The sequence below is a fragment of the Oreochromis niloticus genome, linkage group LG1 (assembly GCF_001858045.2).
Source record: "Oreochromis niloticus isolate F11D_XX linkage group LG1, O_niloticus_UMD_NMBU, whole genome shotgun sequence".
Lineage (NCBI taxonomy): Eukaryota > Metazoa > Chordata > Actinopteri > Cichliformes > Cichlidae > Oreochromis > Oreochromis niloticus.
This window is the reverse complement of record NC_031965.2, coordinates 38,359,355-38,374,008: the sequence shown is the minus strand read 5'-3', so window position 1 is coordinate 38,374,008 and position 14,654 is coordinate 38,359,355. Positions and strand designations below refer to the sequence as shown.

At 38.6% G+C, this 14,654-nt stretch overlaps 1 long non-coding RNA gene across 1 annotated transcript; it reads left to right on the top strand.

Annotated features, from left to right (window-relative positions):
- On the top strand, positions 1 to 1,414 carry LOC112847258 (uncharacterized). The gene is made up of 4 exons (XR_003220689.1): positions 1 to 32; positions 499 to 567; positions 760 to 834; positions 1,201 to 1,414. It is a non-coding gene; the product is annotated as an uncharacterized LOC112847258 (long non-coding RNA).
- The last annotated feature ends 13,240 nt before the right edge of the window (positions 1,415 to 14,654 follow it).

Below are 14,654 nucleotides of genomic sequence, written 5' to 3'. Positions count from 1 at the left end.
AGCCTGTGGATACAAATGCAGATGTCCTTAATGTAAGTTGTGCATTTTAATTACATCATGTTATTTTTATTATTTTTTATTTATTTATTTTACATTCAAATATCTCAAGCTTCTTAGTTAAATAAGCTTGATTGCTAGTAGATAAAGAATAGTTCACCTATAATTGATATTCCCGATTAATTTCTCACCTCTGATTGAATGCCTTTGTTTGTTGGCCTTTTTTGACTATAACAAAACATTTTTGCAGGATATTTATGGTGAATTTATATGCATAGATACAGTCATAGTGCTTGACACATGCACAGAGCAGTAGATGGACTAGAAGGGAAATAAGTACAATCATGATGTTGATGGCTGATGTCAGTGTATATATTTTAGAGGAATGTTTTGTTTTTCACCCAAAATGAACTATATTGCTTCAGAAGAGATTTATTACCCTACCGGACTCTTATATATTGTTCTGTTTTTTGTTTGTTTGTTTGATTTTGTTATTTTCAGGTTCAATAGTGCGTGTTCTTCTAATGGCTGCCTTCCCACTGGAGGTTTTGATCCACAGCAATTTAAAAGGTAAACAGCTTTGAAAGTCAGTTCAAATGGTTAGCTAATAGTATTCTAAAAAGCCTACAACTCTGTCACCAGTTTCTTTACCAAAAAGTACCCATAAAAGTATCTCTCAATAGCATATCAAATGTTTAGTTGAACAAATATCAGATTTTTGGAAATCTAAAACTAAGTCAGACACGTTCATGCTTTTTATAGGAGGACAAAGCAAAACGGACATCGGCGCAGAGTGAAGAACTGCCCTTGATAAGGACACTATGACAGCCATATATAGTAAGTGAAGACTTTCTGTGTATCTAAAATTGCATACAGCACAAGTAACTTACTTTGCAACCATTAAAAAAATTGCACAAATAGGTGATGATGCATTGTAGTGGTTGGTCTCAGACAAAGAAGGTCAACAGATTTATGAATGCTGGAGGGTAAGGAGAGATGACCAAAAGGGGTGTTAGCATTACTGTAATGTGAACTGGATAGACTTTCCATCTAGGAAAAAAAAAGAGGTAAAATTATGTGTAAAATATATCTGTATCTATAAAACAGAAATATCTGTTTGCAAAATGAAGCCAGCTATCATAAATCATATTTTTATTTTAACTCTGATAAAAGTAGTAGAACTGTGACTTTTGTTTGTTACAGTGGCGGTAAGGAAGAGGTTTCCCAATGTGTCCCGAGGGGCTTTGAGGATTGCAGTGAATTCGAAGCTGGGGGAACTGAGACTGCTGGAAAAGGAAAAAAAAAACCATTTTAAGTATGTTGATTTATGTTCATACAAACACACACATATACACATATATATATACATGTGTATATGTGTGTGTTTTTTAGAATGTTTAAGTATGTAATGAGAATATAATTATAAAATGAACATTCCTTGCTTGATTGATATGCTATATGTATGTTTTAGACATCTAATAAAGATTTTTTTCAGCTGTTACATGTGAATGTGTTTTCTTAGAAATATATGAAGGGTTAAATTTATATATTTTTGAATGATTTTAAATAAGTTTAAATTGTATTTTGAAATATATTTCAAAATATAAAAAATGGCCAAAAAATATATATTATAAATATATTTTGAAATATATTTTTTAAAGCACACAAAGCGCTCTGAATCTTCCCATCGGTGTCATCTTCTTAAAGCTGCTCAAGTTCACATCAGAGGCCGCTCATGACGTGATCATTAGGGCCGGGTATCGTCACTGATTTCTAGAATCGATTCGATTCCGATTCACAAGGTCCCGAATCCATTCGATTCACGATTTGATTTGATTCGATTTGAATCGGGGAAATTTTGCCTCAATCAGAAATATTATAATTCTGATAACGTATCAGTACATTTCCATATTTTTATATCTATAAAAAGAAAGCTGACACTTGCGAGACTTTATCAAAAGTGTGAGCATCACAGCAGATGCCTTTGTGTCAAAGTAACTGAGGATAAAACACAGAAAAACATGAAGGCGACTTTCCTGGCCTGGGATTTTATAGCACATAACCTTAAAAATATTCTGCAGTCGATCAAAAACGAAAGAAAGTCATTAATCAGCATGTGAACATTACATGATGCTGCTGAAGTGAAGCAGAGCAAAGTTACAGAGGTTTTATTACAGACACAGCTAAGCATTTTGCAATTTTGCATAATTTTAAAAAGTTTAAATTTGTTCAGTAGCCTATTGAACAGCAGAAATTAGGCTTTCTTTTCGGAAGTAAGTAAAAGGAAAAAAACAGCTGCCGACAGCGCTGTAACGGTAGACTTGTGCGTAATAAGCAAGCGAATAATGCAGAAAAAATATTTTTAGATTGGAAACGGTTCTTGAAGTACAGAGAGAGAGAGAGACAGCGAGCCCTGCATGAAGTGTGATTTTATCGTGGTGGAAGCAAAACAGCAAAACTAAGAGGGAATTCATGACGGTGTTCACGTGAAGCGAAATGTGAAGCGTAGTTTGGATCTTCTTTTGCTGCTGGTTCAGTCAATACTGTTTGGAGAGAGATAAAACCTGCAGCTTCAGAATCTAGCGCAAGAGGGCGTAAACACAAAGCGCGAACCCGCTGACAGATCAGAATCAGCGAGCTGTCGGCTTTCAGCCCCGACCGTGTCCGTGCCGTCGGGTGAGAAAGGCGACATCTCACTGATTCTGATCCGTCGGCGGGTCCGCGCTTTGTGTTTACGTCTTTGTGCAGAATCCGTGTACCTGCTCTCATTTACTGTTTTAACTCTTTGGTGGTTGTTGAAATTTTGTGAGGTTTAACCTGAGATTCTGGCATTTAGGGCAAAATAAATTTATATTTAAAAATCAATTCAGGATATTAATGAATCGTTTTTACGTTATCCAAGCTAGAATTGATTTTAATCGATAAATCGATAATCAAAACCCACCCTTAGTGATCATCTCTGATACTCCAGCCTATTATTTGATGGAAATCATCACGCCACCGATTTCAGGCTCTCTGGGACCCGAGTCAGAGTTAATCCATCGCTGGCGTGCAGCCACAGACAGAACTGATGCAAACTCAGTGATGGGAACCCCTGCGCTCACTTGGATCACATTAATAAAGAAAACTGATTTAAAATTATAATTAATTATTATATTATTGTATATTATTATCAGGGTTACTTTACACATTTAACAAACCAGCTGCGTGAACACAAGCTGAAAACATTTCCGTGCATCACATCATCTCTGTATTTATAACGATACGACAAAAGTGCCCAAATGTATTAAAATGTATGTTTTCAAACAACTAAACATGCGAGCCAGCAGTGAGCTACAAATTATAGTGTCAGCATTTGTTGTTACTCAGCAGAAAATCAGCAAATAAAGTTTGTCCAGTCTGGAGTTTAGTGATATTCCTGAGATGGAGGCTGTCCCAGTAATGAAGTCAGTGAGGAGTTCAAATAACTTTCCACTCATTTCCATAACTTGTGAATAATTTTGGTTTTAGGCCCAGTTGGAAGAATTTCCATTTTGTTGTTCTGTGTTATTTTATTTCACATAAAATGTGTTGAAAAACACGATAAATACAGCGTCTAAAAAATGTACTGGACCACCATCCAGTGCCAGTTTTATGCCAGACTAACAGTACAGGTGGTTACCAGAAAGGCTTTTTATGTTTCTATTTAATTCTATCTCTTCGCACTGAGTTTGTAAAAAGAGCTTTCAGATTCGCAGCTCCTGAGATCATGAACTCGTCTCACTCAGTGAATTTAAGACAGTTTTAAAGGACGTGAAGCAGATCCTTCAGGCTGCCAGTGTTTGGCATTAGATAAGTATTTTACTAAGTCTTCATTCTTTATTGATCCTGAAGCGTATACATGTTGGTCGTCTCTGTGTTTAATTTTCAGTCTCTGACTGTACAGGAGCAGACTGTGTGCAGTGGAGAATATCAGACACTTGGAATGAAACTGTAATTTCACAAAGGTGAGGCGTTTATTTGTGTCTGGGAAAAGGTACAAAACAAAAGGCAGACGCACACTGAGGCTACACTAACTAGAACAAACTGGTAAAACTTGATGCCAAGCACAACAGACAGAGAACAAAACCTGGAAGCATAGAAACATGACGAGAACTCAACAGACAGCCCGACACTGAACAAAGGAAGACAGAGGACTTAAATACAAACAGGAGGTGATCAGGGAAACATCTGGAGAATCAGCTGACTGGAATGAACAGAATGAACAATAACGGGGCAACAGAACCAAAATAGAAATGAGCTTAGATAACTAAATGGGACTTAAACATAAACAATGAATATCAAAGTATACGCAAACTCAAAACAGTGGGTCAAACGACAACCTGTGTATGAATGTGTTGTAATTGTATGTATGCGTATGTGCTATTATTTTATCCATCTTATGATCTATATCTATGGTTTATGATACTGCTATCCTTCTTGGTCGGATCACTTTTGTAAGACAGATTTTCAATTCATTCAATTTTATTTACACAGCGCCAAATCACAACAACAGTCGCCTCAAGGTGCTTTATGTTGTAAGGTAGACCCTATAATTATACATACAACAATCATATGACCCCCTATGAGCAAGCACATTGGCGACAGTGGGAAGGAAAAACTCCCTTTTAACAGGAAGAAACCTCCGGCAGAACCAGGCTCAGGGAGGGGCGGGGCCATCTGCTGTGATTGGTTGGGGTGAAAGAAGGAAAACAGGATAAAGACATGCTGTGGGAGAGAGACAGAGATTAATAACAGATATGATTCAATGCAGAGAGGTCTATTAACACATAGTGAGTGAAGAAGAAACACCCAGTGCATCATGGGAATCCCCGGCAGCCTACGTCTATTGCAGCATAACTAAGGGAGGATTCAGGGTCACCTGGTCCAGCCCTAACTATATGCTTTAGCAAAAAGGAAAGTTTGAAGCCTAATCTTGAAAGTAGAGATAGTGTCTGTCTCCTGAATCCAAACTGGAAGCTGGTTCCACAGAAGAGGGGCCTGACAAAAAGTTAGGAAAAAATATTACACCACATCATAATTTTTTGATTAAGATGACAAATATCAGTTATTTACTTGTATTCATGAACAGAAACATGTTTTAGTGTTTGATCGACTGTGGGATCGATTAATTTCTGACTTGTCGGATGAAATTCGGGTCTAAATGTGTGAATTCAGTTTACTTGCTGAATAAACAACATCATAATTTGTAGTTTTCACAGATTTCTAAATTAAAACTTTTTCTGTGGCACATGTCCAGATACGTTCGGCAGTGCAGAGCTGCGACGCTGCGAGATGGTCAGCATCGTGCAGTTTTCACTTCCTCCAACTGAAAAAAGGTTTCTGAGAATAGCTGGTGTCCACGCACACAGCCCGAAGACAGACCATAAATGCTTTTGTTCTTCATTGTTCTGCTTAGAAAAGGATTTAAAGAACGTGAAATGACATCACTTTCTTTTTCCTTATTTAGGTCCCGTTCTTGTTCCTGTAAAAACATCACCTTTAACACAGATGCAGGCTCTTTTTCTCCTCTGGTGAAGTCAACAAAGATGAATAAAAACACGATGCAGACCCACAGGTTTGAAATTTGGTGTCGTTTCAGCAGCTGTTATTAATGTTACCGTGAGGTTTACATCTGATTGCAGCATCATTTGTGCCACAAACACAAAATAACATCTATCTGAAGTCGTTCAACAACACACAGCTTTCAGCCAAAGTTGTGCGTGAGTGCTGAGGGTTTTACTTTTGTGCCCCTCACAGGGTTTTGGTTGTGAAGGTGAGCGTGGGGAGGACTCTGATCTCTGACTTCTCTGATGCTTATCCTGCTGCAGCAGTTTTCATACCACAGATAAATGTTGTTGGTCATTCTCTGTCACTGACCGGTGACATGTCCGTGTTTTCAGTTACAGTCATACTTTGTCTCCTGCCCAGACACAGGCCAATGAGCTGAGAGCCAACCACACACTGCACAGACTCAGCCTTAGAAATGACAGCTGAGACCTCACAGTGAGCAGTAAAGCTTTTTCTTCTGCTGGAGGCTGTTTCAAAGAAGAGGAATCTTTAGACCGAAAGAGAGAAGCTGATCAAAACGAGCTGTGAGATCCGGTGTGGCTGGAAGGAAAAGTGGGGCTGACTGAATATGAGCGTCTTTTCCTCTTTGACTAAATTTAAAATTTGGACATTTTTGAATGTTTTCCAAGTATTTTTCTGTGAGCTGTGCAGAAAGGATGCAGAGGACAGACGAGGAAGTGAAAGCATGAAAAGTACTCAGACACACACTTTTACACCAGCTTTAATTAAGGTTGTGTCACTCGTGGATTTCAGGGTACTTTGGGGCTTTTAATGAGTTCTGTGAACTGTTCTGTTTCCAGGGTGGATAATGGCTTCAAAAAACAAGAATTAGGTGGACAGGATTTAATTTATTTTGGACTCTCTCTAATCCTCACAGTGTCAAAAGGCTCAAATATATATACAAATACAAAATATATAAGTCCACACCTCCGGGCTATAATAAAATTCGTGACTTCCCACAGGGGCGAGCCAGTCGCCTTCTGGAGAAAAGTTTTATGGTCAGCTGAGACAAAGATTGAGCTGTTTGGCAACAATAACCAGTTTACGTTAGCAGGAGTAAAGGTGAGACTTTCAAACCTAAGGCGGTGGCGGTAGCATCGTGCTCTGGGGCTTTTTTTTTCACTGCCAGTGGTGATGGTATGCTGCACAAAGTGGGAATAATGAAGGAGGACTTCATCAGCAGTTTAAATGAACTCTAACCATTCTGCTAACAAGAGAGGTCAAATATTCATCCAGAATTACGCCAGAAGCTTGTTGATGGTTTACCAAAAGCATCTGGTCGAGGTGCAACTTGCTACGGGACATTTAAGCTCATATTAGTTTGGCTGTTTGTACATATTTGAGTCTCAAAAAAGCTCAATGAAATCATTACAAGCATAAAATTACAATAATGTTCATGGCCATGATGGCTGGATGTGATCCTCTGACCACAGCTGCACATATGTTTTTATTGTGCTAGAAAATAAAAGCATGACATGATTTCTCAAGACCATGAAACCAGGCATGAACTGAAGCACTATCAAGACCTCACTATCCTGCAATACCGGCCTCTAGAACCGTCCTCATAAAACAAAAACAGAATCAACTTTTAGGGATTTGCTTACCTGAAACTAAACATCTGCAGCTATCTGCATTTTGTTGTATTTTTGCACCAAGATGCCTTTTCTTCTCTTAGATAATGTAAAATAGCACCTGAAGAAGCTTTGATGAATACATGGATCTACAATGCCAGAGGATTGTATAAAGAGGCTGGTAGATAACGTACCCAGAAGTCACTGCCTGCACGTTTGTCACATGAAACATGCTAGCATGCTCTTAAAAATAAAGTAATCTATACTTTTATTTCCAAAGTGTTGGCCAATCAGAGCTGTTGGGCTTTATGACTGAAACACCAAAAACATACTAGACTGTTTTGTTATATACTTGAAGTGAAACATACACAGGTATTAATACGTTAAGCAGTTTTTCAAAAGCTGTGTTTTCGGTGCCGTTTAGCTGTGACTGAACGGTCGAAACACGTAGAGAAAGATCCCAAGATACCCGTCACCTAAAACACGCCCAACGAAAAGACCTGATTGGTTCCTGAATGTCTCCATGTGCCATTTTTTTTTTTTTTAATTAACACAACACTCAGATAATTTAGACGTACCGAGGACGATGCTCAAGAGTCCTTACAGGTGGCGTTATCTTCGGTAGCGTGGTCACATGGTTCTTCATGGTTCTTCTGGTTTTCCTGTAAGGCCGCAGTAAAAGCTGAATGTGTGTGAAGCTTTTATCTTTATGTTTATTTTTTAGATGATTTTTCACAGAGATGCAATTTTTTTATACAAAGTATGAATGTTGTAACTACCATAATCAGCTGGGAAATCATGAGCCAGCCGATGAGAAACTGGAATATGATCTCATCAGGAAAGTGTTTACTGAGGTCAGATTAACAGACCTGGCATCTCTAAGGTTTTAGATTTTTTTCTCTGTATTAAAGAAAGGAGAAAGGAGAAGTGGAACCAAAGGGGAAGCGTGACTTCTTAGAACACACTGAGCCATGAATGTGGACGTGGGAGGTGGATATAAAGGGAGCAGAGAGCAGGTCAGAGCACATCAGCCCTGCACATTCAAACAGAAGAACATCTGTCTGTGTCGGGAACCATGAAGACTCTGCTGGCTCTCACAGTCCTGACGCTCACCTGCTTCCTGAAGCACAGCTCTGCCAGTGAGTACCGCTGACCTCTGACCCCTGAGCGCGGTGAGTCTGAGCTGTACTCGTATTAACTCTGTGTGTGTGTTCACAGTGCCAGTCGCTATAGACATGGTGATAAACGATGTCGAATGCTGCGAGGCTGTCACTAATAAAATCCGCATACCAGTGAAGAAGGTGCAGCATGTGATGAAGACCAGCTGCAACCTTGAAGCAATCATGTGAGTATCCACAGGAGGTCATGCAACTGCTGTTTGAGTGTTATTGTCACAGTCTTTATCCCGACTGTTTTACTCTGTAATTTACAGTTTTTGTTCAGTTTTGTAGCAGTTTAAATTCTCACTGTGACCAACTGATTTTTAAATTCTATTAAATATTTCCCATCCAGCAAACTGTGAGCTGTGACAAAATCTACTGACTGTGCCAAAGATAATTAATGTTCTTGTTGTAATATGGTTTTATGAAATAGGGATGAACCAATCTGCCGCCCCTTCTATGTCATGTAGATTTCTAATTATAAGTGTTTATAAGTGTTTTCCTGTTGCCACATGTTAAATGTAGCCATTACAACAACAGCATGGTCCGTCAGCTCAGGACTGTAAACTGTAAAAAAAAAATATTGTTGAGGAGAAAATTAGGTCAAGCTAAGTAAATGAAATTTCCCCTTGTGGGACTAATAAAGGTATCTTATCTTATCTTATCTTATCTTATCTTAATGCAGTTAAAAGTGGGAGGCTTTTATTGTGAAATCTGCCTAAAAATCTGCCTAAAAACATCTGCCTGATGTTTTTAGTTCTCGGGTCCTGGCTCGTGGCTGTTCGGATCAGCTTCACTGATCTGTCAGGATCAACTACCATAAATGAAAACTCAAGTCTTTGCTCTCGTTCGGAGTCACGATTGATCTGAATCAGTTCGACAGTAAACAAGTGTGATTTCTATCAGTGGCTTCTGGTAATAACTACATGAAATGTTTATTACTTCTAATCAAGTGTTTGCAACGTATATTCCAGCTTCTTCGCGACAGTGAAACTGCACACGTGTGTTTAAAATGTGTATCATGTGTTTCTTGCAGAGTCAGCACTGTGGCTGGGAGGAAGTTCTGCCTTGATGCTAAATGGAAACATGCACAGATGCATCTGGAAGAATTCAAGAAAACATCCTCAACCCAGAAACCCTGAGAGTGATGAAGGAGATCTAAAAACAGCAGAAAGTAGTCCCTCTGTGCTTCTGTGCACAAACTGACGTTATGTTTGATTGTGTTTGACTGTGTTTGATTGTGTTTGACTGTGTTTGACTGTGTTAGATTGTGTTTGACTGTGTTTGATTGTGTTTGATTGTGTTTGACTGTGTTTGACTGTGTTTGATTGTGTTTGACTGTGTTTGATTGTGTTTGATTGTGTTTGACTGTGTTTGACTGTGTTTGATTGTGTTTGACTGTGTTTGACTGTGTTTGATTGTGTTTGATTGTGTTTGACTGTGTTTGACTGTGTTTGATTGTGTTTGACTGTGTTTGACTGTGTTTGATTGTGTTTGATTGTGTTTGACTGTGTTTGACTGTGTTTGATTGTGTTTGACTGTGTTTGACTGTGTTTGACTGTGTTTGACTGTCTTTGATTGTGTTTGATTGTGTTTGACTGTGTTTGATTGTGTTTGATTGTGTTTGACTGTGTTTGACTGTGTTTGATTGTGTTTGACTGTGTTTGATTGTGTTTGATTGTGTTTGACTGTGTTTGACTGTGTTTGATTGTGTTTGATTGTGTTTGATTGTGTTTGACTGTGTTTGATTGTGTTTGACTGTGTTTGATTGTGTTTGACTGTGTTTGACTGTGTTTGATTGTGTTTGATTGTGTTTGACTGTGTTTTTGTGAGAACACGGTGTACGTGTCCGTTTTGATCTGCTGCAGAACTTCATTTGTGGTCGACTGTGATCACACAGAAAGGTTTTCGGTTTAAACCTTTGAAAGTTTATTTTTCTCTGATGTCCTGAGCTAAACCAAGTAGTGCGACTGAACTCGTGTCATTGTATTTAAAAGGTTGATAATTAATGCTTCACCTTAACTTAACTTAAAGTATTTTTAAAGGTGCTTTTTAAAAAAAACAAAAAAAACCAACAACTTTAAAATACTTTTAAAGTACTAATGAAGGGAATTAGATTTAGATTTACATCACTCCATAGTCTCTACTCTTCGCTGGTTTCAGCTTATTTAAGCCATTGTGCAGAGGTCTGGGGCAGTAACTATAAAACTACAGTGTCCATCATTTTCAATGTTATTCATACAAACTCATTATTCTTAAAATGCTGAGGTTTGCAGATCTAATTGAAATAAAAGTATAACAGAAAGAGTCAAAGCATGTGTTTCTGTCTGTTTGTTTCAGAGAGAGCTGAGTTATAATTTAAGGTAAGGTAAAAGCTTTTGTGTTTCTCTGTTTGGAGTCAAACTGTGGAGCACTGCGCAGACATAAAACACTTCAAAAAGGAGGCATAAAGATCATAATGAGATCATAAAAGTGGTGAATATTAGTGAACGTGTTGGTTTAGTAAGCGACCACTTTGTCCTTATTCACATTGTACAGTAAACGTTCCAACACGGAGTATTTATTTGGCTTTGAGGTGTGCAGGCTGCAAAAACAGGAAGATAGGACAATAATGTGTATTTTACGTAGAGGCTTATTAGAAAAATGTTGTTACTGAGGTTTATATCAGTAAGGAAGCTGGATAAATGTCAACTGATAACTTTTGGAGAAGAGGTGGAATCAGATCAGTGTGCACTTCCTCCCACTCCTTTTCGAGGGTAAGCCGAATCAGAACAGCTGGAGTGAATTTGATTTATTTTTCTAAATGAGCTTTCTTTGTATTGTTTACATGATCAAAATAAATTAAACAGAACAAAGCAAAAACCAAAAAATAAAAGTCACCATGCTCAGTGAAATAATCACAGAGGGACCAATGAAATATGATTTTACTGTTACAGTGAAGCTTGGAGAAAATCCACTTGGAAAATCATTGACTCGTTACAGCGTTGTTATTGCCCAAAATCCAAACAAAGAAGAACTGAAGCAGCAGATTAATGAGCTGGAAATGTAAGTGTCCCGTGTGGGTGTAATAATAAGTCAAATTAGACATATTCTGCCTCTCTGAGATAATTTGTCCTCACTTGTGCACATAATTTTGTCCAGTTGGTGGCGATGTCTGCTTATCTGAGTCTGCCGGGCTGCTGCAGAGAAAGTAACACAAGTTCACAACAATCCCTGAATGAGGCGCAACTCTGAAGTAAAAATACTCCTTGTACTGGAGTATTTTTGGATTTGGATTGGAGACGTATTTTCCCAGTCATCCTGTGCCTCCTCTCCGAACTCTGAGCAACATTTGTCCTTCTTTACCTTCCACCACTTAATCCTTGCCTCTGCCTTCGCTTGCTTCTTCCTTAAAGCCATCCTACAGACTACCATCTGACACCACCTTGCACCTTCTACAGCCATTTCCATGTTTTACAGAAGATGCTGTACTTCAGCATTTCTCTCCTTAATACCATGGCCACCCAACACCTCTGCACCACCTTTGTTCCCTGCATGTCCACTGCAGTCGTTACATTTACAGTCTGTCCTCTTCCACATTCCTTAACTTTTCTCTCACTTCCTTCTAACATGTCATCCCCCATTGTTAACCTGGAGCTTAACTGATCATGCACGGGAATCTCATTCTTTAGAATCCACGTTTTATTTGAGAAAGATTCCCAATGCGGCGCTCCCCATTTATCCCTGTCATGATGGAAGGACGGGAAGCATGAAGATGACAGATCATACCATCTTGGATTTCTGAACTGATTCAGAAGATAGATTCCCCCGTCTTAACCCAAAGAATCCAAAACTGGTCATGCTGACCCTATGCAACACAGCGCCCCCATGTGACAGATAAAAGAAACTGCTGTATGTAGACACTTGTGAAGACTTACAGAAAAGACACAGGACAAATCATAGAAAGAAATTGATTTATTGGTAGTAAAATAGTTATAAAGTGTTCTTTTAAGGAGATGTTGAACCGTTTTAAGGTGAGACGATCAGCCGCACAGGAGTCAGGGAGGCTTTCACAAGTGTAAATGAAATAAACGCGGCTCCATGTCAGCGCACACCCGGCTCACTTTTTCTAAACTCTCCTGACATGATAACTTAAAGATTACAAAAATTAAAACAAAGTTTTGACGGTACATTTATAACACAAATTAAAACAAAAAGTCACTCCTTGTGCTTCTTTGCCAGGGCACTCTCCTAAAAGAAATTTTCATCTCAAGAGTTTTATTTTTCCTTGTTAAATAAATAAAAATACAATTTTAAAGTTCACAGGTGTCTTTATATCAGGGGTGTCAAACACGAGGCTCAGGGGGCCAAAAGTAGCCCAGCAAAGACTCTAATTCGGCCGGTGGAACAAGTGAAGGAAGGCATCAATTTTGCCCTTTTAACTGTATTTCCATAAGTTTACAGCTTTTCTTACTGATAAAGACCTCCACCATCCACATTCATATTATAACACAGAAATAAAATAATAGAAAATCAGTTTAATGGCAGAAAAGTTTTTTTAATAATGAGACTACAGTAAAAGTTTTCTGTGAATTAACAAAAACTTGGTGCTTTATAATTACAGTGTGAGGAATGAGCTCTCAGAACATTTGTCTTACATTTAAGCCCAAAGAGTCACGCTGACAGATTTCTTTCTTTCCTGCAGCTGCATTTATTTATCACGTAGAAAAACTGAGCTGTCCTGTGCAGACTGCCCTTCTTGCTCTTATATGAACACATGTCAGGGATTAAATATGTATTTAAGCTTCTTTACACTGACAGAAAGGGCACTTTCACATAGAGTGGGCTGTATGTGGCCACAATGCAAAATGAGTCTGACACCCCTGCTTTACACCTTTATCCAGCAGAAACTGACAGTTTGACAAAAACAGCTTAAAAATCTCTTCAAAGGGATCAAATCTGCATTATTACCTCACAACGAAAATACGGATAAATAAGAACATGAACAATATCTCAAAGAAATATAGTGAAACTCACAAAAACACTTCTTCACATTCATTCTCCTCTCTTCACACGTTCATTACTTTTTAGTCTCTTTAAAGCTAATTCATGTGCAGTTCCTACATAATGTGCACGTGCCCAATACTGTCCTGTTTTGCATAGTTTAACATTTGATTCATTCACAGTTTGAGGGGGTCGGACCGCTCTCACATCGTTCTGCTAAATGTGGAGCCATGAAGCTGTTTGCTTAGCTGAGCAGAAAAAGGTCCGTCTCTATAAACGCTCACAGCGTTTCTGCCAGGATCCAAACCGCATCAAGTGAACTTTAGAGGATTTTCACCCACTTGTTCTGAGCTCGAGCATCCTGACTTTTACTCTGCTGCAGGTCAGAGACCTCACCAGCTTTTTACTGCTCTGCATCCATCTGACAACTAACATTAGTCACATTAAAAACATATTTATTTGAAGTCCTGACAGTAATTGTGGACTCTTCCTTAGTAAACTCAGTGCATTTACATGGTGCTGTTACTGACCGTCAAACAGTCGATCAGCTGACTGACGGCTCATTTTTATCAGCTCCTCTCTCTGCTTCTTTTTTGGTAAATTAAACATACTAAAATGTTTCCTTGGACTCATCGTTACATTAAAACTCGAGGCTTCGTGCTCAGCTAAGCTAACGTCTCCTGGCCTCAAATTTGCCCAAATGTTGAACTATTCATCTTCTGTTCACGCCGAGCTTCCAGCCGCTCTGGCATCAAGTGAAGCTACAGCGGCACTCTGCTTTAGTGGTATTTCACATTAATCTGCATGTGCAAACTACTCAAAAAATAAAATAAAAGACAACAAAATAAATAGTAAAGTGTGAAAGCACATCCTCGTGTCTTTGGTGAAGTCTCTGTGCTTCAGAGGTAAACCTGCAGGTCTCACAGTTTTAACCGTGTGAGGAAAAAGAGACTTTTTTCATTTAAAAAAACCCATGGGAAGAATCTCACTTTCTTTGGAGTTTCTGGTCTGTTGGTTGGACGGTTACTGAAAGGTGGAAACCTGCTGCTTTCAGACGAGTTCAGTTATTCTGAGAAATAATCAAAAAGCCTGACTGACTGCAGTCCTGCCTGATTTAAGTCACTCATTAAACTCTACAGAGCAGACTGATGTTCAGACAGATGATGGATCCGTCTTCATCACAACTCAATTTTAACCTCCTAAGACCCAAACTCTGTCATGGCATGCATTTTTAATTTCTCTTTGCTATTTGGGCTGATTGGGACCTGATGAATGTAAAAACGAAGAATTACCTGTTTTTTTTTTGGTTTTTTACCTGATTTTTGTTTCTGAGAAAAATTAGATCCACATATGA